Genomic DNA, 27,604 nt, shown 5'->3' on the forward strand with positions numbered 1-27,604 from the left:
TTTTTTGTAATTTTTTTGTGTTATCTTGCTCTTGTTTTGTGTATTATTCTGTCATTTTTTACATTTACTTTGGGGGCCGCATAACGTTAGCCCAAGGGCCGCATTTGGCCCCCGAGCTGCCAGTTGCTTATGGCTGCACTAGTACATTTTGTATTAATTAGGAAACGCACCTACAATCTAATGGGTTTAAATCGATTACTAATGGTAATGTCAAATGTATTAAACGATGGTGTGCAGTTGGGGAATTTGTCACAACAGAATTAACTAACTTTAAATTCAGAAAATGGCAATAAATGGTTTTGTTTTTATATTGTACTTAATATTTTGCCAAATTTATTATAATACATATATATGTTAATATATATATATATATATCTATATATATATATATATATATATATATATAGAGATATTTATATATAGATACATTTTCAAAGACAAGAAAAACAGAAAATACTCCAAAAACACTCAAAACAACTACAAAAATGAGCAAAAATATACAACATTACAGAAAATGACAGCAAAAGTACACAAAAAGATAAAAATACACAAAAATGGAAAATGGCAGCACAAATACACAACATGACTGCAAATAAACGTACATTTTACAGGAAAAATACACAAAAAGACTACAGTAATGCACAAAATGTCAAATGACAGGAGTAAGGACAACAAACATACACAGAAGGACAGAAAAAATTACAATAAAAACTTTGCTCTTTCCTGTATTAATGCTCAGATCGCTCATTATTCTAAATGCCAATATGAATGTTGATCATGTGACATTCCGAGCAAACAAACCCATGTTTGTGCCCCACTATGATAGAAGTTGCCACATTGTTCAACTTATAAATACTTATTCATTACTTATAGTGTTGTTTGGTGCATGATAAGAGTACATGTACAAAAGCATATAAGCAATAAAAAACGAATAATAATTAGAATTTATATGGTTGAAAATAAATAATTATTGAGTTTCCTTTGCACATTTAACTATATAAATAATCAACTTAGAATCACAAATCCACTGTCTTTAAAAAATCTATTTGACAATCACGTTTCTTTCCAACATAATAAACCATAGAGGACATTTTTTTTTATTTTTATGCATTTTTTAGGTGCTTTATACTTTGACATCCTTTAACTAATATTAGCCAGTGAGAACATAAACAGGGCGTACTAACCTGGTATTAGATATAATTGTGTGTGATGACACGGCAGGTGTTTTATGAGGTAGATGTGTTCCCTTCTTTGGCTCCTATAGCTTGATGGAAGCACCTCTTTACCGTCTCTACCTTGTTTAAAGCCAAAATAGTTCCAAATGTGACTTTTGGAGTTTGTTGGGAAATATAAGTATGAGAAATGTCAAGTGCGGCGTGTGGTGTGAGAATGGGTCATATTACGTGACTGTCACTGCATGTTATACTCTTTATTTAGTGTTTGCTAATGTTTAACAAAGGATTAGTAAACCTTGATTATGGTTTAAAAATTATCTATAAACATTACAGAGACACATGGACCAGATATTTGTTAATGGTTTATAAATGTTTTATGAAACATCTATTATTATTTGGATGGTTAAAGTTGGAAAAAAAGATTAGAATTCCTTACTAATGCTTTATAAAGCATTTATAAACATGTTTAGATAGATAATTAATACTTTACTAGTAGTTAATAATTGGTTTATAAACCATCTACAATCATTATTTGGATGGTTATTATAAAGTTGGAAGATGTGTTTATAATACTTTGTAAATGGTGTGTAGAGCATCCATAAACAGTCGTTGAATTGATGTTTATAAAACTTAAACAATTGCTTTATATATGGTTTATAAACCATTTAAATATATGTTAATGATTATTATGAAGTTGCAACTAATTCTTGTAATATTTATAAGTAATTATCCATTCGTTCCACTCTATCATAACCAGGTGATCTGGGTTAGGGTTAGTTTATAATTAGTTATAAAAAATACAATAATTAGTTGCAACTTACTTTATAATATTCATTAACATATATTTAAACGGTTTATAAAGCATGTATAAAGCAATTGTTAAAGTTGTATGAACATCAATTCAACTTTATAATGACCATCCAACTGATGTTTATGGATGCTCTACAGTATTTATTAACCATTTACAAAGTATTATAAACATCTGTTCCAACTTTACAATAACCATCCAGATGATTAGGGCTGGGATAAATTATCATTATTTTTTTTAACGATTAATCTAGCGAATATTTTTTTTGATGTATCAATTACAATTGATACAATTTATTTTTTCCAGTTTGATTTGACTCGATTCGATTATCGATTGTCTCCCAATTCTTTGACTAAAAGTAATTCATACATGTTGATTTACATATCTAAAATAAAAAAAAAAAAAAATAAAAAAAACATGAATTTCTTAATATTGCAATATATGTTTATTGCTCTTCAACTCAAAATCCCAAAATAAAGTTCAAGTAAGAATATAAAATAGAATAAATGAATTCAAAGTCAGAAAGAAGTGTGGGCATGTGTGTGTGTGTGCTGCTGCTGCAGCTGCTGCCATGGCGGGTGTTTCCTCCTTGTCCCGTCGACGCGCTGCCGTCCGGTCACACCCGGGATAAAGAACAAGGGTTACGGGGAATGACTGCTTTTGACGAACGAGAGCGTGCCTTCACTGCTTTGTACTTTTGAACCTCGGAGGAGCCACTCGCTATAGTTATTCTCCGGCGCCGCCATCTTTATTTTGGTCAGATGACGCATGCATATTTTGCATCAACGTCATCAATGGACAGCATTGGCATGAAAAGCAAGTTAAATATTTTTAATGGGAAAATATTTCTGGGGACTGCTTATTAACCAGAGCTGGAGGATCCTCCCCTGTTGCTAAAGTCTCCTGCTTGGGAACACTTTGGCTTCCGGGTGAAATACTGTAACGGAGAAAGACCAGTGGATAAAACGATAGCAGTGTGCCGACATTGTTCAGCTGAGGTCGAGTATGTTTCCGGTAACACAACGAACATGCTAACTGCAAATATCATTGCGACAAGAAAGAAAAACGTCCTTAGTGCAAATGTTACAGGTCCCACGTCTGTAGGACTGGCAACAGATATAATGTCCTCTTGGTTCAGGAAAGAAAACAAAATGAGCCGTCCCTCCCTTTGTTCCGCAGGCTGCCTAAAGTCTTTAATAAACACTTTTCAATATATACATTTCTAAATTCTAACATTTTCATTTTTAGCATTTCGTCATTTCTATCATTCTAAACAACACTTTTACATAACTTCACTTATTCACAGTTTCGGAGTCGATTATCGTCCCTTTACCTTAAATAGAAATATTTAAATCAACAATCCGTGCATATTTATATTCATGCAATTCCCAGAAACAATAGTGTTAGTATAACTAACAAACACACAGCTAAACATCTGCTTAAAAGAATAATGTACCTCATCACATATTTTGTCACTGCTGCTCATTACCTGCAACATATATTTATCCAGTAGTTTAATACTGTAAGGCCTGGTTCACGTTTTAAACATTGTACACAAACCACATAAACACACAAATAACCGAACACTTTTGTGACCAGCAAAGTCACAAAACTGCTCTTACTAAATATTTACAGATGCTTAACACAATAAACTCAAGTATATTAACATATAAGAAACCTCAAATCAATAAATTGTAGGTCGCCATTTTATCAAACGTCTAAACTGGGCCGCCATTAGAACAGGCAGAAAACATCCATTCTGACTAAAGAAACACACTGCACACACTCAATCTACCCAAAATACCCAGTTTTACAGGTTTTTAAAAGATTTCAACTGTTTGGGTGACTATTACACCTAATTTACTGACCTGTTGGTTCAGGAAAGAAAACAAGATGAGCCGTCTGTCTTATCGTTCCACAGGCCGCATAAAGTCTGAGGAACGAAAGCCTGGAAGCCCATATTAAGCAACGCTCCCCTGAGACAACACTTTCCCCTTGAGGCTGATATTTAAAAACTGCACCATCTGGTGAAGGCTGTTTATCCTGTGTTATAATGAGGCTCCACTACTTAAAAAAAATTACAAAAAACAAACACAATAATTACCAATTGTGACCATACATTTGTAGGCATCACACAAACGCAGCTGCCTTCGGCATCCAAGCAGCCTCTACCTAGCAATTCAGATCTGACCAAAGCTATAACAAGGGATTCTTTATAGCCGTGGATAAAAGCTGTTAAAAAGCTGTGAGGAGCTTATTTTTAATAATATTTTATGTTTATTTTTTGTTTGAGAATATTATTACCAGGCAGCACTATTATTTTTTATTTAATTATTTATTTATTTTTTAACTTTATTTTCATATTCTTTATAATATTAAATAAATTGTTGGTTTACTAAAGTTTTGAATAAACAAGCAAATTTATGTTTTGCATTTGTAACTGCCAGCAGATCTGCACTTACTGCAGACAATGTGGACAAGAACATTTTTCTGGCCAAAAAAATGAAGGTCTAAACCAAGAGCTACATGCTGGAACTGTGCTGTACTTTATGTTTGTTAAAAAAAAGCTGTGAGCTTATTTCTATAATATTTAATGCATTTTTTGTTTGAGAATATTATTACCAGGAAGCACTTTACAATAGTATTGTATTTTTTTCATATTCTGTATAATGTTAAATACATTGTTGGTTTACTAAAGTTTTGAATAAACAACAAGCAAATTCATGTTTTGCATTTTGTACCATACTGTATCGAAAATGAACTGAAAAACTGAGGTATGTATCGAACTGTATGTATCGTTACACCCCTATTAATTATGTTTTTCAAAACTAATATTTTCTTTAAAAAATTATAAATATTTAAAAAAAAAAAATCTGAATTTTAAAAAAATAAAGAAAATACAGAATTTGGGGGAAAAAAATAAAACAGCCTATGTCACCCTCGTGGACAGAGAAGGCCGAGCTGTATTATTGCAGTAATGTCCTCTCCTCTGACTGTTCTCCCTCGGCTAAGGCAGACAGGTCCAATGCCTCCACTCTATCCGGTACAGGATTTAACACCGCTTGGGATGATACAGTGGCCATGGTTGCCTTCACCTCGGTGACCCCAGCAGGGAGACTGACTACCTGTGCAGTACTTAAAGTGCCAAAGCTTGTACGTGGGTAGAGGAGAACCTCTGCAGTTCCCACGTTGACCACAGGAATGTAGGCCGTCCTGGTCAACAAACTGCTCAGGACAAGTGCTTGCCACCAGTTTCATGAAACCAGTAAGTATGCACACAGCACCCTTACCGCAAATCCTGACGGTACCACGAAAGTCTGTTGGAACCCGGCCAGCAACCTTGCGACATTGCTGGAGGGCTTCACGAGCTGGGCCCGGAGCCTCTGCCACCAGAATGAGACTCGAAAAGTGCAGGACCATTCCCTCCAAACAGTTCCCTATAGCAGCAACGGATAACATTCATCCTTAGGATTCCTGGGGCAGACGAAACAGGGGCTGGGGGATCCGTAACAACCAAGATTCCACAGTCGGGGATAATCTGACCCAAGGTGCAAACTTGTCCAAAAAGAACTGCTCAGTTACTGTGGACACCATGGACCCATTGTCCACCAAACAGGAAACAGACACACCACCAATCAGGACATCAAGGGTGGGACAGGAGAATATCAGACCAGTTTGAAACACTCCCTGAGCCTGTGGACTCCCTATTTGAGCTTTGGCTCTGCAGCTCAATGGGCTTCAGTTTTCCTGCTGATGGGATGCATGGGAGGGAAGACCGGAGGCAGAAGTAACCCAAACACAAGGAGAAACCCGCTCTCCATCAGTTGCATGCAAAGTCGCCTGGCTGCTAGCATCGCCGACAAATTAAGGGTCTGCGGTGCTCAGCCCAACCTTGGGGAGGTGGGGCCTGTAAGAAGGCCACAGTCTAGGTGAGTAGGTTAAGTTGATCCTGCTGGCCATCAGTTAACCCAGTCCAGGGATGGACCAGAAATAGTGGAATGGGGGCCACTCTGTACGCCGCATTGCAGGCCGTAAACTGCATGCACCTCCCACATAGTAGCAGTAGGATGGCGCAGACAAACTGTTTTAACACCCTACGAAGGATACTGTCAAGCACATGCTCAATAATCTGGTTGCGGAGTAGAATCTCAGCGTTTGGCACACTATCAGAGGCATTTTGTTTTACTCGTTCCATTATTGCCATGAGAGCCAAAGACTCCTGCAGAGTGTCTTCCTCCTGCTGCATGCGGGAGAAAAAAGCTTGCTGCAAAGTCATATATGGCTGAGTGGGACCATAAAGCTCTTTCAATCTTGCCAAAAACAGGACTGGATCCCCAAGCTCCACACTGCTACAAAAAAGATTTCGTTTTTGGCCTCTCCCTTCAAATGGTCAAATATAAAGTATGCCTGATCAGCAACCAAAAGGTGGCAGGTGAGCATACACGCCGCAATCTCCTCAATCCATTCAATGACACCTATGCCTGTTCTGCCATTAAATGTGAGACACCTGCAATCCCTGGGTATGACCACCAGACGCTCTGTTACAGTCGTGCTGGTGCCTGCAGACGGGGCGTAAGTAGCTGACGCAGGAGAAGCCACATCTTCTCCGCTATGAACCAGAACGAGAGACCAACACCTCCTGAAGCAGCCACTCCTTATCTGCCTTCAGCTGCAATACCAGCTCTCTTAGTTGCCGCACCTACTCCTCCATACTGACTAGGGGCCAAAAAACAAAACAAAAATAAAACACTTGGCTGACATTTAAAGTCAAGATTCGGGTACCTCTAACAAAACTGATGTTTTGCTGCTAAAAAATGAGAAAAAAATCACACAAACTGCAAGTAGTTAAAAATCACTAAAATAACATGGAGGGAATCATGCCTCAGCCCTTAAAAAATTACGTGTCCTGTCGACAATGCCAAGATGTGGTAGGGTGTGTTGATTAAAAAGGTAGCAGACAACCCCACCGGAGGAATTTTTGCCCCCGGAGATTGCTGGGGTGGAACAAAAAGGAATAACTGTACAGGAAGCAGAGGGGTGATCTTACCAAGGCAGCCAGCAGAAAAGGGCTCAATCTAAAACACCACGTGACACACCAAACCAAGGACACCAAATGTGAGTGGTACTGAACAAAAGAGGGACACACCGCCACCAGAGGTTCTGGCTGCCACACACCGAAGGCCCAAAGCTCCTGTCAGGCACAAAAGGAAAATAAAAATTAAGAGGAAAAAAAAGAATCAAATAAAATATAGAAATAAATCTATACAGAGAGATAAGCAAAAACAATACACCAATTAACTAGACAGACTGAAGACTAACCTATAAACAACCATACAATGAAGGCACACAGACGATGACAAAGTAAAACTTAGGATGCTGCACATTGGTGAAAAAAAGTTACTGTTTAATTTAACATGCGCAACTTTTTACGAGTGACGACGATGTCTCCTTTGCTTCAAACGTGATGTGGGCTGATTCCTGGACAGACTGACAGTGAAAACAACAGGGTATAAAACAAGTGCGGATCAGAAGTTGCTCTCTGAAGGCAAACCGAGCCAAATCAAGGTGATAAAATGATCAGCTGTTGGGATTAAACCAGTGTGAAAGCACAACATATATTTCAATAAAAAGAGTTGCAACGTGGAGTATTTGAGGAGATTTTATTGCAGCCTGAAATGGGTCAATGGTTTATAACAGAGAAGAAGTAGGAAGGTGTTTACCCAGAATAAACTTGTAAACAAAACCAGTGGTGAAGCCACCGGGCATGAAAAGAAGTCGCAATGGTGAGTGTGGAAGCTGAGTGGTAAAGTGTGTCCAGTTGTTTTAGTGTTGTACTTTGGAGATGGTAAGTGGGTTGGACAGGATGTTTTCCATCTTTACCTGCTAGACACAGTCAGTAGGCTAGCTGGCAAACCAGTCACAGCAAGTGCTACATAGGCCGATGCTAGAGAGCCTTTGAAGGAGGATTGAAGGCCTGAGCAAGGTCAAAAAATACAGATATACAGATCTGTGTTCTGTCTAATGATGTCATCCAGGACCTTCATAGTGGCTGTTACAAACCCCTATCCAGCCCGAAAACTCGATTGCAAGTGGCTTATCTGTTTAAAAAAAACAACTTCAGAACTTTGGATAGGCTTGGTAAGATTAAAATGGGTCGCGAGCAGAGGTTTATGTGATTTGTTTTTAGAGCCACCTTTGAAGAGGGTGAGAAGATCTTTGCCGATTTCCAGTCAGGGGGAAGGAGAGAAAATTGTAGAGATAGATTACATATTCTGGTAATGGGGCAGTAATGATGTGAGAAGCTAATTTTAAAGGGCCCATTTTAACCCTCTGGGGCCGACGGACGCATCGGCGCGTCCTGATCACATGATCGTTTTAAAGAGCCAATAGTGGAAAAGCGCAGCGTCCTTGATTCTCCGTTTCAATCTGTGTCGAACGTGCGGATGTCAAACTACGAAACAGTTCTTGAATCATGTTGATAGGCCAAATAGAAGTGGAGTTATGAGGGAAAATGTACGTGTGTTTTTTTGTGACATTTTTTTAAGCCGTCAGTGCAGGCTCCGTGCAGGAAGACCGCTGCAGAGCGCGTCTAAAACGAAAGCGAAAGTGTTGTGCAGCAAGAAAGAACCACGCTGAAACCTCTCATTATAGCTGTTTCCTATTGGTTGAGAAGAAGAAGGTCATTGTCCAATCATAATGTCCACATATAGCGGGAATTTTGTTTTCAAGCGACAGGTAAACAGAGACGGAGAAAAAGAGGGTGAGTTGAGAGATTTGAGATTATAGTGATTATTACTGTGATTTGACTGTTTAGTTAGTGTGTAGTGAGTGAGATTAGAGTGTAGTGTAGTGTCTAGTATATTTGTTTGTTGTTTTATATCAACACAATGAGGTAGAAATAATTAGCATTTCCCTGTATTTGTGATTCATACTTTTTTTGTAAATATTTGCACAGAATTGCCTGAGACATTGCTTCCATTTCACTGTAAATAGCTATATATAACTTTGTTTTTTGATTAATCTGTATATAAGTTTTTGAAATACATAGTTTATATTTGCTATACAAGCAAGAAAAATGATTCGTTAAAAATGTTTGTGACTTTTATAGTAAAAAAACTTTTTCCCACTCGAATTTTTGTTTTTATAGTGGTTTTAGATCCACTGTGTTAATACAGTATGTCGTATTAAAGAAAATACTTCATAGTCATATTTGGGTGGTTTTCCTAAAAAAAATGATACCAAACATGCAAGGTTTATGAATTTCCTTATATGAAATATAAAGGTAAAATCAAACACAATGAAAAAACAGCAAAAACGCCTTAGGCCCCAGAGGGTTAAGCTAAATCAACTTTTCTGTGCTTTAAACATCAAAAAAGTGTTATTTGGGCTTCATACACATGCCCAAAGTGTGTTTTTCATTGATTTCCTCAATCTTTAGTTAGAAGGTGATTTGCTCCTTTCTTACTGCAGGTAGAGCTCAAACACCTCGTTCCAATTTGATGACGTGTTCCCACTTTGATGACGAATTTGATGCAGCACTGAACTGGAGAAGCTGCGCCTCCAGAAAGCGCTCTGCCCTGATTAACATGTAAACAGACACGCCCATGAAGGTAAGCATTTCAGCGTAGTTCGCGCAGTGCTATGTATGTATTTTCTATAGTCAATGTATGTACCGGCGAACGCCCAGCCCCCACGCTCTGTCTCATGTTCGGAGTGGGTGGGAGGAGGGCGGGCCATCCTCTGGCCCTATGTCACCGTGCGGGATAGGAAGAAGTCAGTGTCCCATCATGAATATGCGTAAGTAGGCGTCAAATCAGCCTGTTTGTGTAGAGTTGCTCAGAAAGTGACTTCAAATTCTATGTTTTTGTTGTTCTTAGAACAAATGAAGATGGGTGAAAAATAGCATGACATGGGACCTTTAAGAACATGGGCTCAAGCCCATCAAAGCATGCAGATTTGTTATGGTCCAAGCTGGTGAGTTCCTCCAGTACTTCCGAAAAAGAAGGAGATTTAAAGAAGAAACCAGTGTTGCAGGATGAGGAAGGTCAAGTATTGAAAGAGGCTGTATTGGGGTCTGAGGTAGAGTATGCTGTAGTTGCATTAACAAAGTGATGGCAGAAGAGTGAGGCCATACAGGACTTATCAACCCCCATTATCACTGATAACAATGTCATTGAATACCATAAAAGTTGGTAAGTGGGGAGAGGAAAGTTTATTTTCCGTGGACTTCACTGTTTTGCAAAACTTCCTAGGATCTGATCTACATCTCCTTTAAGTGATAGATTTTGGCCTTTCTGATCGACTGTGTACTTGTATTTCTGCATTACCTGAAGGCAAGCCAGTCAACATGGGACTAAAAGGAACAGGTGTTCCTCCAAAGGGCATTCTTGTGATAGATAAGTTCTGCCAGGTCATGGGAGAACCAGAGAATATAACGATTCTTGGTCCTACATTTTTTCATCACGTCTTGTTTGTTGATGTTTAGGCTAAAAGTGTAAGGAGGAGAAAGGATTGATTCTGTCCCAATTACTTGCTGCAATGTCTTGAAGAAAGGACTGCATTTTAAAGTTCTTCAAAGAGTGCTTGGTCATAATTACTGATGGCCATTTGACTGAGCAGCCAGAATGTGTACATGCAATGACACAGAGGTCACTCATTGACCCAGTTGATAGTTCGAAAAAGCTTTAGTAAGATTGAAGTCAAATAATGTGGAGGATGAGGGGAATTTGGGGTTGGGTCTGGTAGGCTCAGATATAATTTGGGAGAGGTTTAAAGCATTACATTGCTGCAATACTATGTCAGTTGGAAATCATCATGTCCCAGTTTAATTCACCCAGGAGAACAATTTCAGAAGAGATGTAAGGTGCTAGGAGTTGAAGGTGAAATTGCACTGATTAAATACACAGGTCTCAGTGGCGGTAACTGCGCTGCTCTAACTGCAAGTGGCAAATAGCGCTGGTGTTTGTGGGTGAGATGCTATTTGCTCTGGGGCCTTATGAGTATTCCCTCATTTACATAAATTCAAATGAGACAATTTGCGTCCATATCACGGTTTATGTATGCTCTGTGAATGGCACATTGTCATTTTTTTCTGTGGTTTCATGTTGCAAACGCAGCACAATCCTTTTGAAGATATGGCCATAGTTCATGTCTTGGTCTTGGTCCTTTCTGGTCTCGAGCAAGTGTGGTCTTGGGTACAACTCTACTGTAGGCATTGCACATTTGAGTTTACATGGTATGATGGTTGTGGTCTTCCTCTTGATTTGGTATCTCAGTAGCAGCAACTGGACTTGAAGTTTATTTTGGGGACATTTCACCTCTCGTCCGAGAGGCTTCTTCAGTTTATTTTAAAGCATCATCACTTCATCTTTTAAATAAAATGTGTCAATTATTATGGATGATGAAGGCTTCTTTTCTGGAATTGACGAGTTTGACAGATATTGAAGTCCAGGAGCTTCTGACCGATTTTGTCAAAGATGAGGTCCAGCAAGGTTTTCCTTCTTCTTCCCCTTACCCCATGGCCACTCCAGGCCTTTAAAACAGGGCTGAAATATAAAGAATGGGGTTTTTATTCACCTGCAGACTGGTTGATTCAAAGAATGTGTTAAAATCAACTTCTGCGGTCAGATTCAGAATGTTCAGAGTCAGAAAAATCCTACTTTTTCAAACAAAGCAAAACAAATCATCATAATTTGAGAGGACTCTTTATTATCAGGAGAGCAACATGGTCACATGACTAAAGAACGTTGTTGCTGAGTGAAACGTTTTTCTTCACACCTTTGATTGGACCAATCCCTGTGGGATGGAGGCTTTGAGTCAGCAAGTAATGATGCAAGATGAGGCCTCAGAGAATAACACACACACAAAGTGCAGTTCTCTGTTGCTATGAAATCTGAAGTAATGAATCCTCTCTCTACCTGTGAGTAGCCCCCAGAGTCAAACCTCAAAGGTCAGGTCCTGTTGATACTTAAAGGTTACAGTGGGTATAGCATAATATTACATGTATCTTTGAGTCTGAGGTTTATCTTGTTTTCTAATCAGATGCTGTCACAGACAGATTGAATACAAATATAGTTTAATACCAATAACTTCTTCCTAAATTTCTATTAAGTAAATAATCCAAACTGGTGGTTCTTCATTTAACCTACTTCATGTCAGAGTTTAGTCCCACTGTGTCAAAACATCAAAACTTCTACCACTGGTTCTCGACTGGTATTGCTTTGGAGCCCATAAAACGGCCTACAATGTGGCCACAGCTACCCTGGGGCAGACTGACAGAAGTGTAGCTGTCATTTTGCACCTTGCCCAAGGACACATAGACACTGACTCGGATGGAGCTGGATTCGAACCCCCAACCCTTCGGTTATTGGATGAGCCACTAAGCCATGGTAGCCCAACTAACAGATCTTCACCCAGAAATTAAGTCCTGTCCAAACATCCCACGACTTCCACCTTAATCTTGAGCTCACAAAAAACATGTTCACACTGTTGTTTCTTGTGATGTGGATGCGATGACAAAAAGGTGGTGTGGAAAAAGTCTTCGGACCAATGACTTGTAAATAATTTGCAGTTTATTAATACAAACAAAAGTCCTACACAAGTAACAAAGAATGAAACCTGTTGAGAGCATGCTGGCCGAATCATGGCAAAACTCTGAGGCTGGAAAGGAAAATCCCTCGTATATATCTTTTGGGTAGGCCTCCCACACAGCAAATCCAGCATGCCCAAATTAACACTGTCAGATTTGATTTCAACACTTTTAAAGTGTCTATATGGGTCCACACCAGAGAGTGTTAATTTAACTCTTTTTGGAGAGTTGGTGCCTTAACTCTAATTAAGTGTCAAATACTAAATCTGTCTGGAGTTAATAATTTAACACTTAGTAACACTAACTCAGTGTTAGAGTCTAAATATTAACTCTCCAAGAGTTTTTTTTTCTTGTAACTACATAAGAGTTATTTGTAAATAATACTAAAAAAGGTATAAATTTTGTTTTTAACTTTTAGAATTTCCTTGGGAAATAAACATTTAAGAAGCAATGATTTCCTGAAATACATTTATTTCAAAACATGCATCACAATTAGAAAACAATTTCTAAAACATGTAACAATGTGGAACAATGTACATGCTCTCACTTTCATTAAAATATTGCTTATCAAAGGGTCTGACATATGTGAGCTGGTCAATGCAAATAACAGCATTTTCATTTTTTTTTTTATTTCAATATATTATGCATGGAAGTGTTGATCAGGATCAGTCCACCCTCTGTGAAGAGTTGAGACTGAAAGCTGAATTTCTCCATAACTGAAAGAAATTAAGAGAATTGAAATGTCATAAACTATTAAAACCACCAATTCAAGTTCTTCACTCATAGGTAATTTGTCTATACCAATTTAAATTGCACATAAATACAAACCCTCTTGAAGAAACTGGAGGAAATGGAAGCATTCATCACTTTGTGGAACTTTATTGTACTTCTGCACTCCTCCATATTCCACCTTTGCATCTCCTGCGTGGAGATTAAAACAGAAGTTATGTAAGCCCAATCATTTTACAAGAAGACAATTGTAGATACTATTGTCCATCTTTAAAGGCAAATTTATACTCAAAAGTAAGTATGTAAATAACATTTATTTATATAGCGCTTTTCGCAGATAAAAATCACCAAGTGCTTTACAATAACAGAGAACAGAACTTGTTTGTTAAAATTGTGCTCTCTTAATAAACGCACACAGACAATAGTTAGTGCTGAAATAAATACAAAACCTCAACCTTTTATATTTATTTTTTACCTAAACCGTGTGCACAAAGCTCTGAAGGGATCTAAATGTTAACGTAGAACCCAATCAGAACATCTGTCTTCAAGTCGTGGCATAACTGTATGTCGACCTTTCACGATCTGAAAATTGCTTTAGGTGTACAGTAGTCCCTTGCTGTTTCACAGATTTTTTTACCGTGCAATTTTGGATGCATTTTTTTTACAGTGTATGAACACGCATTGTGTTCTGCGTCCTGATTGGCTAATGCTGCGTTCACCCACCAGCAACACATCCAACTCGCTGAGTTTCACTGTCTTCTGTAGTGAGGAGCTGTGCTCCTTTTTTATCCTCTCATAAACCACCAGTGAAAAAAGCCGGTATGATTAGCGGCTAATGCTATGCTAGCTCAGTGCTACATAGAGAACTTTTACCTGCTACTACCACCTCCTCTCTGATTCTCCTTCACACCTAATCCTTCCTAGTCCGGTCTCGGTTATAAAGGGCGTGTCATACAGCTCCAGGTGGACACACACAGCTTCTACTCCATGGTTGAATGGGTGAACAGACCAGTGTCCGTGTTGACGTGACATCATCGTCAACAAAGACTGATTGCGTTCTGCATCAATGTCTGATCACTACCAGTGTGACTCTGAAGTGCTGTATGTTTGAAAACAGGTTTATGTTTTAAAATCTACAAAGTTTGGAACTGTGAGAGTGTTTAAACAAGAGAGAAATGTGGTTTTACAGCCTTAAAACATGTATAAAAATAGTAAAAAAATAAAGCTGACTACTTCGCGGATTTCGCCTATTGTGGGTTATTTTTAGAACGTAACCCCCGCGATAAACAAAAAAAAAAGTTTCTCTATCATCTCTAGGGCTGTCATCCTGCCTGTAGTGTTATCCCACCCACTAGCTAGAGAACGTAACAGCAGCGGTCACATGGAATTAATTCACAAATGTGAACTTACGTATAGTATTTAGCATAGCGCGGTTACGTCCAAAGGCACGTCACTGCTGTGGTCCATACACAGAACATCCAAAGGTTTTTTTCTTTGCCAAATCACACCATTTGCTAGTCAGCATGTCAGCGATACAGACACCGAAGAATTATTGCCCTTAAACAGGGCATTTTAAAGACCCACAGAACATTTTCTACTATGACTATCTGACATCTGACACCAGATTCTGAAAGATTGAAGGCTCTACTTTCATCAAAAAAAGAATTTGTTATCTGAACATTATTTCCTTATATAAAGCAAAAAATAAAAACACTGAGACCGGGCTTTTGATGGCAAAATTATTAATATTTTACTATCTGGGTCAGAGTTTAATGGATTTCTCACTGTATTTTGGCGTTCCTCCAACTTTCTCTCCCATCAATCTGTACACACGCAACTTCCTCTTCCTCCCGGACATGCAGAGTATCACTGCGTTTTTTTTATCGTTTTATCGCACCATCGCCACACTATCCATGAGTTCCACACATGCTCTGGTCAAGTGTGCACTGCTGTGCACTGCTGGGAATGTCAACTCTCGTACGTAGCTTCATTTTGTCTCGTAAACGCCTTTCGTTCTCTCCCTCTTAGCTCTGCTCAGCATGGATGATCTCTCATCCAAAGGTGCGCTGCTACCTCCTAAATGTCACCTATTATTTTGCTATCTGGCTCACAGGCTGGGGGTATTTGGTACACCCCACCCCCTCCTCCTCCCTCCTCACAACACGCAGCCCTGTTAGTTGATGGTTTTATCTCACGACCACAACATTATCAATAATCTACTCAGGTCCACACATGTTCTGTGTTTGTATGTGGTGCTGTGAGCTGCTGGATACGTCACAATATCACTCTGTAGTGCCATAATCTTACCTGTTCCTGCTTCTTCCTCTTTTACTGGGTAGCATCAGTGGCTAATTTCTCATCTAAAGGTGTACTGCTGCCATCTTCATAGCATAGTTGGTCACTACAACACCCCACAGCTTAGATATTGATGACGGACTTCCGCTAGGGTGTTTTCTAGTAATCCCCGTGAAAAAATGCAAATGACAAATTATCTCGTCAATGGCACTGAGTGAGTTAATTGTACTTGGAACCAGTTTGATGAAATTGCTTACATACAATTTAAAAAAATATTTGAAAATTACTTTGTCTTAAATGATCTTTTACACCTTTTTTTCTATTTAGGGCGATGACTTTAAGTTAGTGAATTGGCTTGTTTTATTGGTAAATAACTTTAAAATAGTCTAAATGATTTGAGTGAAAAAAATTGTGATGTGATTTTTTTCCCCCATATCGCCCACTCCTACGTGTGTGTCTGTGCTAGACATGAACTTGAACTAATTAAAACTCTTATTCAGCTACTAGCAGTGTTATGAACACTGCTAGTAGCTGAATTGTACTTGTAGGTTATATCAGCATAAATACATAGTAAATGAAACAAATGCCTTGTCTAATATAATGTTCATTTAAACTGTTCTTATCTGATCATTTTTTAATATAATAGTGTATTTCTATTGACATTGAGTCTGCTGCAAAGACATTCATTCAATCAAAAAACATTTGATGTTTTAATGTTTTTTTTTTACATGATTAGCTTATTAATGACTTCCTTTCTGTTGCAGACAAGGAGAGCTGAAGTAAAGGTAGCACTGCCTTAGGCAGGTTACATGTTTTTATTTTGCAGAAATGCTGTACTTGAATTAACTTAACAGTAGCATAAGCAACTTAGCATCTGCATTGCTTCACCACATGAAATTCAATTTAGAGGGTCCAGCTCTTATATAATGCTTTTCCACCGGGCAGGAGCTGGAGCTAACTTGGAGCTGGAGCCATTCTGTTTCCACCAACATAGCTCCAGCTCTCGGAGCCTAAAACCAGAGCTACGCTGGCCCCACATAGCTTCTGGGCTACAGTTCAGCTCTGAAGTGGGAGGGTGCTAGGCGGGGTTATCGACGGTCCTCCAAAAAACGAAAAGCAGCCATTTTTTAAAGGGAGAATTATTTATCATACAGAAATAATGTTCAACAAGCCTGATTTCTTTTTGAGGGATAAAGTTAATTTAAGCCCTCATGGAAATGATCTATTTTTAACTAATATTTCCCACTGCTGAGTAACCAGGGGGGTATTTCATCAAACCCAGCTCAGGGTTAAGTCCAGGTTTAACCTGAGAGCCGGGCTCCGTTAAGCCGGGTTCTAACTGGAACAGCGGTTTCATCAACGAGCAAACACCTTGGTTACCATAGTAACACAGTCCGTGGGTCAAACCTGCTCCATTAAATCATTTAAATTCATACAAATGACGATAATCATTGTTTTATTACATGTTTAATGTGTAGTGTATTATTAATGAGATATCACAGTCTCCATGTGTTTAAACCATCAGTAATAATATATAAGGATATGTGCGTATCTATCACCTCCGTTTACCACACGGTATAAATGTGTCCATTTATTGATCAGAGATTAATAATGAGAAAGTTGTGGATATACAGAGAGGGAGGGGCTTCAGAGACAGTCACAGGGCAGAGCACTAAGGCTCCCAATGACAAAAATACACTATCGCTTTTCGGGATGTGCACGCAGTGCACGCACCTCTCGTGCACAGCTCACCTGCAGCGTCTACAGTGTTGTGCTCCCGCTGTTTATTTAGTGCTGAATTCAACAAACTAGTCATCAAACACTCACTAGTCTCATAAATTACATATTATTTAATTGTGAGTTACATCATCTCTTTTATTAAATGCTGACAGGTGTTAAAAAACTTATCAAACGAACATGATTAGTGTGTGATCACATGCTTAAGGTTGTTTGCTGTAATAAATTGACTACTTTTAAAATCTTCAAACCACAGTCAGTCTTTTTTTCTTTTTTTTTTTTTTAAACTAACGTGTCCGTCATTATTTTCACTGCTCAGTAACAGATGATGTCACATCCTGTTGGTCTCAGCATTAGTTTCTATTGGCTTCTCGTTCATCATAAAAGCTGCAGCACATGCGCCGTCACATCTCTAATCATTAAATCTGTGATCGATCTTGTGGGTCTGATGGGGACGTGCCTTTAGCTAAACACTGTCAGCTGATTGGCTCAGCTGGAGAGATTGAAGCTGAGAAGAGTTTGATGAAATGGTAAAAGTCAGCATGATCACGGACGGCTTAGCTGTTCTACTGAGAACACTTTGATGAAATATCCCCCAAGTCTCTTTGATCAGATCCAACTGCTGACAATGAAAACATTCCTCTGGTGTTCTCCTGTGGTGAGATTGTCTTTATTACTTGGACCATTGTGAATGGTATGCATAATTTCTGGAAGAAGACAGAATGTTGGTCTGATTTTAATTTTGAGAGATTAACAGCAGGTTGGTACTGTATGCAGTCCTGAAAGTCCAACATTTTTGTCTGAAGCTACATTTGTTGAGGCAGGAAAATTATTTGTATTCATACATTGAATTAAAAGTCTGTGCTTGCTCACTTCGCGCGAGTCTATTTTTTTTCCTGTCACATTGGTTCACATTATAGTTGAATAATGCACACGGTTTTGACTCAACCCCTAATATCTAGTAAACAAGCGCAACACATTAAGAAGTAAAAAAACAATAAGTATATTCTAAACTGCTGACATGTCAACATTTTTGGTAAGTTATTTATATGACTGTTTTTATCATGTGCATATGCAGTTTGAAATATTGAGCTTAATTATTTAATTGATGCATGAAAGCATTTCCCCCTTTCTGTATAGCATGGAGCGACATACACACTCCAGAATTGATGGCTCCAAAGATTCATGAGAAAAATGAAGCCCAATGTAGAATAAATAATGAAAGTGTTTTTAATCTAATAATATACAATTGCCAAATGTGTCAGACCTTGAACTGGCACATCTACAGATATAGACATTGATGATAATAGCTGTCTTTGTCTTTGAGTCATTAAATTAAATGAGCGTAATTAAATTTGTTTTGAACACAATCTGCAGGCATTGTAATACTTGAAAATTATTTTCAAAACTCTTATTTATTTTAGAAAGGTGAGTGTAATGGTAAATAATATCAGAGCTGCCTCAGTCTATTTTTTTTTTATAAAAATGGAAACTTATGCACAAATGATTGATGATATGATTGATTTTATAGCTGACAGAGAATAAGGACCCCTCTTAGATAGCATAGAGTGACATTAACAACCCAGTGTTTACACAGACAGAAGATCCTATCAGTGTTTACAATCATCCTGAATAGAGAAAGATTCACTTAGATTTTTTATTGTGACATTGTTATAATTATTTACTCTAACATGAATGTCATAAAGATGCTCATTAGACCACAACAAACTGTATTTGCAGAAGTTTTTAAATCACAGCCTCAAACGAAAGGTTTTGCTTTTGAGTCATAAAGAGGTAAAACAAAATGAAATCATAGGTTGATTCAATTTGACATTCACACTTATCTCATTTCATAGTAATTTCATAGTAAAATGAAAAGCATTTATTTTTTTTGTCAGGAAGCGTTTCAAATATTCAGAAAATATTACTTTACAAATATTTCTACTGTATTTCTTCTTATTTGTGAAATGGTGATGCATATATAAAAATTGTGTGATGGTACAGTAATCGATAAGTGCATGATGTTTGTGCATCCAACATAGTAACAAAGCCAAACAAATCAAGGATTTGTAAGAAAAACTAATTGCGATCACTGACTTTCACAATATTTGTATAAAGATGAGGTGTTTAAGAGTTTCAAATTTTAGAGTTACACAGACTTAATAGCAATGAATTTGTGTAAAACACATTGTTCCATTGCAGTCCTGTCCGACTTCTATATATCAAACAGGGGCGCTCCAGACCCTGTGGAAGGCCCCTGTTTGGTATGTAGATGTCAGTCTGAGCTGAACTGTGTGTTAACGCACACACACACACACACATAGCCCCATTGAAATCTAAGGGGGGCCCCTCTTGGATATGTGAATGTCGGTCCAGGCTGAACTGTGTTAATCAGAATCAGAATTCCTTTATTAATCCCAGGGGGAAAATGCTTATGTTACAGCCACAGAAAAAAAATCACAAATAAAAGAATAAAAACATTAACAAAGATGAAAAAATGAACAAACGTTAAATAAGTGTATAATTAAATAAAAGATTATAGGGATCAGATATACACACATTACAGTAGTAGAAAATAAAGTAGGATAGATAACACTAATAATAATAACAATAATGATAGAAATATACAAATTATATACAATTATGATAGAGATATTTACAAAAATAATACAAATATGATTTCGATATGTACAACAATCAATCTATGAGGTTACAGTGATCTCCACAGGCAGGAATGATTTCCTGTGGGTTTCTGTGGAGCACCGTGGTTGGATCAGCCTGGTGCTGAAGGTGCTTCTGTGACTGACCAGCACATCATGGAGTGAGTGGGACTCATTGACCAAGATGGCCTACACTTTGGACAGGGTGCTCCTCTCTGTCGCCACTGTCAGAGAGTCCAATTCTCACAAGTCACTGGCCTTGTAGATGAGTCCGTTGGTGTCTGCGACCCTCAATCTGCTCCCCCAGCAAACAACAGCGTAGAGAATTGCACTCGGCACCACTGACTCATAAAATATCCTCAGTATTTTTCTGTAGATGTTGAAGGACCTCAGCTGTGTCAGAAAATAGAGGCAACTTTGGTCCTTCCTGTAGAGGGAGTCAGTGTTCTTCCCCCAGTCCAGTTTATTGTCAATCACCACTCCCAGATATTTGTACTCCTCCACAATGTCCACACTGACCCCCTGGATGGAGATAGGGTTGACTGGCCTCTTGGTTCTCCTCAGGTCCACAATCAGCTCCTTGGTCTTTGTTACATTGAGCTGTAGATGGTTCAGCTCACTCCATGTGACAAAACTGTCCACAGCAGCCCTGTACTCCACCACATCCAACCACTGCAGAGTCATCAGAGAACTTCTGGAGATGACAGGTGTCATTGCAGTAACTGAAGTCTGTGGTGTAGGTGGTGAAGAGGAAGGGAAATAATACAGTTCCTTGAGGGGCCCCGGTGTTGCTGACCACTTTGTCAGACACACAGTGTCGCAGGCGTACATACTGTAGTCTGCCAGTTAAGTAGTCCACAATCCAGGACACAATGGAGGAGTCAACCTGCATCTCTGTCAGCTTCTCACCCAGTAGAGCCAGACGGATGGTGTTAAAAGCACTGGAAAAGTCAAAGAACATGACTCACACAGTGCTCGCCGGCTTGTTAAGGTGAGAGTAGACACGGTTGAGCAGGAAGGTGATGGCGTCCTCAACTCCAACCTTGGGCTGGTAGGCAAACTGTAGTGGGTCCAGGTGTGGTCTGATAGATGGTCGGAGCTGCACCACGATAAGTCTCTCCAGAGTCTTCATGATGTGGGAGGTCAACGCAACCAGTCTGTAATCCTTGGAGCTGGTGGGACGTGGCGTCTTTGGAACAGGAACCAGACAGGATGTCTTCCACAGCACAGGGACCCTCTGCAGACTCAGACTCAGGCTCATGGTGAAGATGTGCTGGAATATTCCACAGAGCTGCAAAGCACAAGCCTTCAGTACTCTGGGGCAGACTCCATCAGGTCCTGCAGCTTTTCCATAGTGGAGTTTGACCAGTTGCCTTTTCACCTGGTCAGCTGTGATGTTTATTGTGAGGGGAGCAGGCAGTGTGGGGGGAGGGGTGTCAGTACAGTCCAAATGAGTGTGGGTATTCAGGGAGCCAGGGGAGATGGTGAGAGGATGGTTCACACAGAGGTGTGAAAGGTGTGTGAACACACACAGCTCCAATGTAGTCTATGGAGAGCCCCTCTTAGATATGTGGATGATGGTCTGGGCTGTGGACCCCTCTTGGCTATTTTTTTAAAAAAAATTTAAAAAATGCACATCTGAAGTTATATTCTGAAAAAGGGCCTCAAATGAAAAATGTCTATGTAATTTTTGTTTCATTAAAATAACCGCAAACACTGGGCCACTGTTGGCAGCTTACAGCGACGGACCACTTTTGGCCCAATAGACGTGTATGTGTGTGTGTGTGTCTCTCTCGCCCTCCCTCTCTGCTTCTCACTCACAGCGCTGCGCTGACTGAGGGTTTCCACTGGATACGTCTCCGCTGCACCAAGGCACCGATCCGGTTTTGCCCTTCTGTCCGCCATCCGGTAATTCACACCTGTTGCGTTTTGAGTGCGCCACAGTGCACTCCGGTTTGACGACTGTGACGTCACGAGACAGATCAGTTCTCACGATATATATATAATTGCGCGAGAACACAGTTAAATGTATGTGTTATAAACGCAACAATAAACAGATAAACAGGTCAGTGTTCCTAACGAAAGAGAACAAGAAGGTTGGACTCTCTGGATTTGTCATAGACACATTTTTTTGCAAGCCAAACAGAGAAGAGATAAAACTGCACCAGTAAAACATGAATTAAATCAAAGTTGCTGCAGTTTACAGTGCAGTTACAGTATGAGAGGAAACAATACAGTGAATGTGATTTTGTTTTTACACATTTTGGTGATGTTACTTGAAATATAATCTGAAGTGTTTTATTTTGAAAAGTAACCCGATATTTTATTGCGAAATACGTGCTTAATTTCCGGTTTAGCTTCATTTGCTCTGTGATGATTGATGCGTCGTGCTCCGGTGTCCGCCATAAATACTAGCCTTGCGTATATCTCATGAAGGGCACCGGACTACCGCAGCTGGGAAGGAGCAGACCCGGTGGAAATTAACACATAGAATAAAGTGGAAACCTATCAGCTCTTGTGACGCTGCAAAGACGTAACGCAGCGGAGCCGCATCCAGTGGAAATTGGGGGTGAGAAAAAAAAATTTTAATTTGAGAAGCAGCTTACTACTTATTTGAATATTTATTCCTGTTGATGCAATTTAGAAACTTGCACAGTTTCTTGCTTAATGTGCATCTGACATCACGTTATTTTCCTCTGTTAATTTATGTTCTGGGGTTGTGTTGGAATGGACTATTATTCACGCTTTCTTTTTGTGTTTAATACTATAATTATTTATCTTTATACTCAATAATCCTGTTAATAAAAACATATCTTATACAGACTACAACTACTGTTACTTGAAAGTCTATAAACTGTGTATATAAAACTTGTGCAGAATATATATATATATATATATATATATTGATTGTATATTGTGAAAATAGTGTTATAAGTTAAATATTTTTTGAGTGTGATATTATGTAGAGAATCTTGTTTTGTTTTGTTGCGATGGGGTAGGAATGTATTACCTTTGCTTCAACCTACACACTTTTGGCTGAAGAATTAGACAATTGAGTGTTGTTTGTTTTGTACTTTTTATTTTTTGTTTGTGAAGACTGCCGACATAAAATTCAAATTCAATAAGCGTTTCAGTTGTGTCACAAAATTCAAAGCCATCCTGAGTGTAGTACCATACATCACCAGCAGGTAAAGACAGCGATCATCTTTAGTTTAGGCATCTCTGTCATTTTCTGCTGATTTGGAGATAAAATCATGTGTTTCTTATGTTTTCAGACTTAAGAAAGGTTTGAGTGAAAAGTAGCAGCAGGGGAGATTCCAAGTTGCTCTTTTCTTCTTCTCACTATCCCTCACAATGTCCTCTCCAAGACCCATTAGGAGTTATTAATGGAAGAACAAGTCATCTCATGGCACCCATCAACCATAACATGAAGTTATGTTTTCATGAAAAGAACCCAACATTTCCACATGAGTAGCATCAGCCAGACCCTCCAGGAATTGGCGATCGCATTTAATAAAGCAAATTCAGCCAGTCCCCTGCAATTCTGTCCAATCACCGCAAATTTCTGTTTTAACCAATCTGACCAAAGATTCAGGTTGATTTGGCATCACAGCGTGGCTGAAGTCCGTCCACCTTGTGTAAGCCACATAATTTTCTGAAGCCGGCAGCCACCAGGAGTCCCTCGGTGCAACCGGAATCACCATTTTTAATGGTTACAGACTGTGTCACAACAGCAAAACTGACTTTTTCAAGCAAAATTGCGGCAAACGTGTCTAAGAAAATAACCTCATGAAACCTCTACTATTATGCTCTTTGACAGAGCTTTATTACAGGTACAGTCTAAAATGGCCAATAACATTGGTGCTTGGGCCCCCTGGTGTTGGCTGAACATATGAGACTCTTCTGCAGCAAAAGTGTTTGTAGCAAAAGTCATGAGTGCATTGATGAGATTCTCACAGGAAAGAACTATTTATTAATTTTAGGATTTTTTTGTGTTTTTTTTCAAAAACTTAAACAAACTGATTCTCTGTGATATTCTCTGCATTAGAAACCTTTAAAATGTGATGGAAATAATCCATATCTTGTTAAGTTTTTGTGAATTTGAGCGCTTTTCTGTATTGTTATGAAATAATTCAAAGGCAATCAGGGTTTTTTTTGGCAAACTGATAAGTTTACGGAGAAAGCTGTGACACTCGGCATGGCCGGGATGAGGAGGAAGTGTGCAGACTGACAGGAAAGAGACTTGGAGGAATGCCAAAATACAGTAAGAAATTCATTCAACTCTGACCCAGATATCAAAATAATAATAATTTTGCCATCAAAAGCCCGGTCTCAGTGTTGTTTTTGTAGTTTTATAGAAGTAAACCAATCTTGAGGTGTCCCTAATGCAAAAGAAAATTGCTTTAAAGTCACTAATAGATTTTTTCAGAAAAAGCTGTTTTTCTCAGCTTTTTGTCACAAACTGGCAATTTGTGTAAATTTGCCTATATTCAACTTCTGATTACAGAAGAACAAAACAAGCTAGAAATAGTACAAAATCTTCTGTGGGTCTTTAAATATCAGTCAAAATGCTCAAAAACGGCTGGCACTGAATAAGTTAAAAAGCTGACGCAAATACAGGCATTTTAGGCAGCAACAATAGAGAGGAGAAACTCCCTTTCAACAGGAAGAAAGATGTTCTTGATGGTGTTCCAGACAGTAATGATAACAAAGTACATTTACTTATCTACTGTACTTAAGTAGTGTTTTTGAGTTTGTTTGTTTTTTTACTATACTTGAGTATTATTTTGGGGGATACTTCTTAAGTTAACTCCAATACATTTGAAAGACAAATATTGTATTTTACTGCACTACATATCTATAGTTTGTCTCATTACGCAACTTTTTCTATCCTTTCTGCTCAGGTTTTATGAACTGCTTCAGTTCTAATTCTAACATTTTTATGTTGATCCTCATATGGGTTGTCTCGTTATACCATACCTTTAATACGTCATGCTTATTAATGCAATCATAATATTTATAAAATAAGCACTTTTTTTTTGTTCTCAAACTTGCACTGTGCCTTTTTCTTTCACAATTTCTTACCATTTAATAAGTTAACAGCCATATCTCCAAAGGGTCTTATTTGGTAGAACAAAACACAACTGTATTTTTTTCAAAGTATGATATATAAGAAGTAAGAAACAGATTCTCGTGGTTGTGGGGGTGTTTTTTAGAGCATTTTAGTGATACACCCTGAGAAAGATTGTTGCGATTTATCACAAACACTAAATTGTCAAGTAAATTCACTTCAAAACATGTATTTATGTTATATTTGTTATCAAAATGTCAACAATGACGAGACACATCTCAAACAAAACAAGTTGGATCACTTTTAAATCTATTTTTGCTGTCAGATGACAAAAAGTGACAAAATTAACCAAAATTTGGAATGGACTGGGATCATTTTAAGACCTTAAACAATACTTTTCCATGTATATTGACAGTGTTATGTACAATTTACAGCAACATTAACTGTAAAGTCAAAATGTTGACTGTTAATTAGTCACTTTTTGTCATCTAAAATAGATTTAAAAGTGACCCAACTTGTTTTGTTAGAGAAATTGTTTTATTGAAGATGTGTCTCTTCATTGTTGACATTTTGATATCAAATATGACATCAAATACATTTTTGAAATATATGTATTTGATAAAAATCGTGACCAGGGTATTACGCTAAAATGCGCTCAAAAACACCCCTGCTACAAAATTCATACTTTTAAAAACACACGGTTGTGTTTTGTTCTAATATTCAAAATCAATCCTTTGAAGCTACGCAACTCATGCAATTAAGTCGCTGGCAGTTGAAAATGTTGAAGTTTTTAGGCAAATTCGAGTGATGCTGTGTCGCGATCTCCAATCGGCAATGACTTTTTCCCCACTTAGGTAGATGAAGGAATGAAGATAACAGTAAGCGTGACTATGTTCAAGCGACTCATCACGGGCAAGTTAAGCGACTATAGTCGCTGAAGTCGCATTCGGTGTAAATGCACCTTTTGCTTGTGTTTGAGATGCTATACATATATATATATATAGATATATATATAGATACATATATATTTGTTTTTAACTTTAAAATTGGGGTAGAATTTGAATATTTTAAAGAGTTTTACAGATGGAAATGTATTGATTGGGTTATCTGCTCTATAGGTTACCTTTTTTCACCAGTCAATAATAAATAGCTGAATAAATTGATTACATTAGTTAATTGGGTTTTGAATGTGTCAGGTTTTGTTTGGTTTGTGTTTAGCACTTTTGCTCTGAGTCTTTGTTTGGTCTGTGTTCGAGTTTAACTCTTGTCTGTGTTTCAGGTGTTTCTGCTTATGGCTCCACCCCCCAGTGATGTCTGTGCTTGGTTGGTGACTGATTAGCTGCCTCATGTTTTCACCCAGGTGTGGTCCATTCCCAATCAGGCCTCCACCACTATTTAGCTGAGTGCTTGGTCACAGTATGACTGCTAGATTATTGTTAATGTCATTGTCTTCCCTCCTCGTGTCCTGCTGCATTTCATTCCCTGATTTCTTCGTTCTGCCATTTTGGATTAAGTTTTGAAGAAATAAACATGGATTGGTTCCGAGAATGGTATGCTTGCATTCTGCCTCCTTCTCTCCTTGCATTTGGGTCCACACCTACACTCAACAGTGATAGAATGATCAATATACCTTTCTAAGTCATTTTATAATATTTTTAACATTAGGTCCATGTGGACACCAAAATCTGTAATCACATTATTTTTAATAAGGGAAAAAACAGCTCAAAATGGAGAATGCAAGTTCAGAGCTGTCAAGCATCATGCTTTGTGTGACAGTCACGCAATTTGACGTATTCTCACACCACACGTCACACAATACATTTCTCACACTTATATTTCCCTATTCAATACTCTTCATTCTTTTTGTGATAATGAACTTTGATCCTCATGGCTTGCCGTAACTCGAGTAACTCTGATTGACTGACCGAGATAACCAATCCCAGACCAATCCATGTCTCCTTGTGCCTAAGTCTAACCAACCACGGCAGGCATCACACAATAATGAACCAATCAGAATTAACGATAGGCGGGTCTTGTCGAGCTGGTCTCTAAAGTCGTCGACATGCTTTCAGAAAGAAAGTGTGTCGAGAGGACAAATCACTGCATGAAAAGTGGGATTTCCGGCAGTTTTCGTCACTGTAAGTTGCCGTTAACGCTGAGTCAACTGGAAGTTCCAGTCAGCTCCAGATAACTGCCAGGAATTGCCATAAACTCACAGCACAAGGTGAGAAAGTCACCTTGTGCTGTCTGTTATTTTGCTTTTTTTTGAGTCACTTTTGGGTATTTCTGTTCTGATTTTACTTGTTTGTTAGTACTGTGTGTTTGCAGTCATTTTTTTTCTTTGTGTTTTTCTTGTATTTGTGGTGTCATTTTCAATATGTGAGACATTTTGTGTATTAATGTTGTTGTTTGGTTCATTTTTGCAAGGAAAATTTATTTGTATAGCGCATTTCATACACACGACAACTTAATGTGCTTTACATAATCAAAAAGTGCAAGTTGTAGTTATTTTGTACAGCTTTTGAAGTATTTTCTGTGTTT

General features: G+C 38.4%; 1 long non-coding RNA gene across 1 annotated transcript; it reads right to left on the reverse strand.

Annotated features, from left to right (window-relative positions):
- Nucleotides 1-22,790, reverse strand: LOC114480430 (uncharacterized). Its single transcript, XR_003676109.1, has 5 exons — nucleotides 22,779-22,790; nucleotides 21,629-21,630; nucleotides 14,382-14,391; nucleotides 3,839-3,846; nucleotides 1-133 (listed from the first exon to the last, which is right to left on the reverse strand). It is a non-coding gene; the product is annotated as an uncharacterized LOC114480430 (long non-coding RNA).
- Nucleotides 22,791-27,604: the final 4,814 nt, after the last annotated feature.

Source organism: Gouania willdenowi, chromosome 18 (assembly GCF_900634775.1).
Source record: "Gouania willdenowi chromosome 18, fGouWil2.1, whole genome shotgun sequence".
Classification (NCBI taxonomy): domain Eukaryota; kingdom Metazoa; phylum Chordata; class Actinopteri; order Blenniiformes; family Gobiesocidae; genus Gouania; species Gouania willdenowi.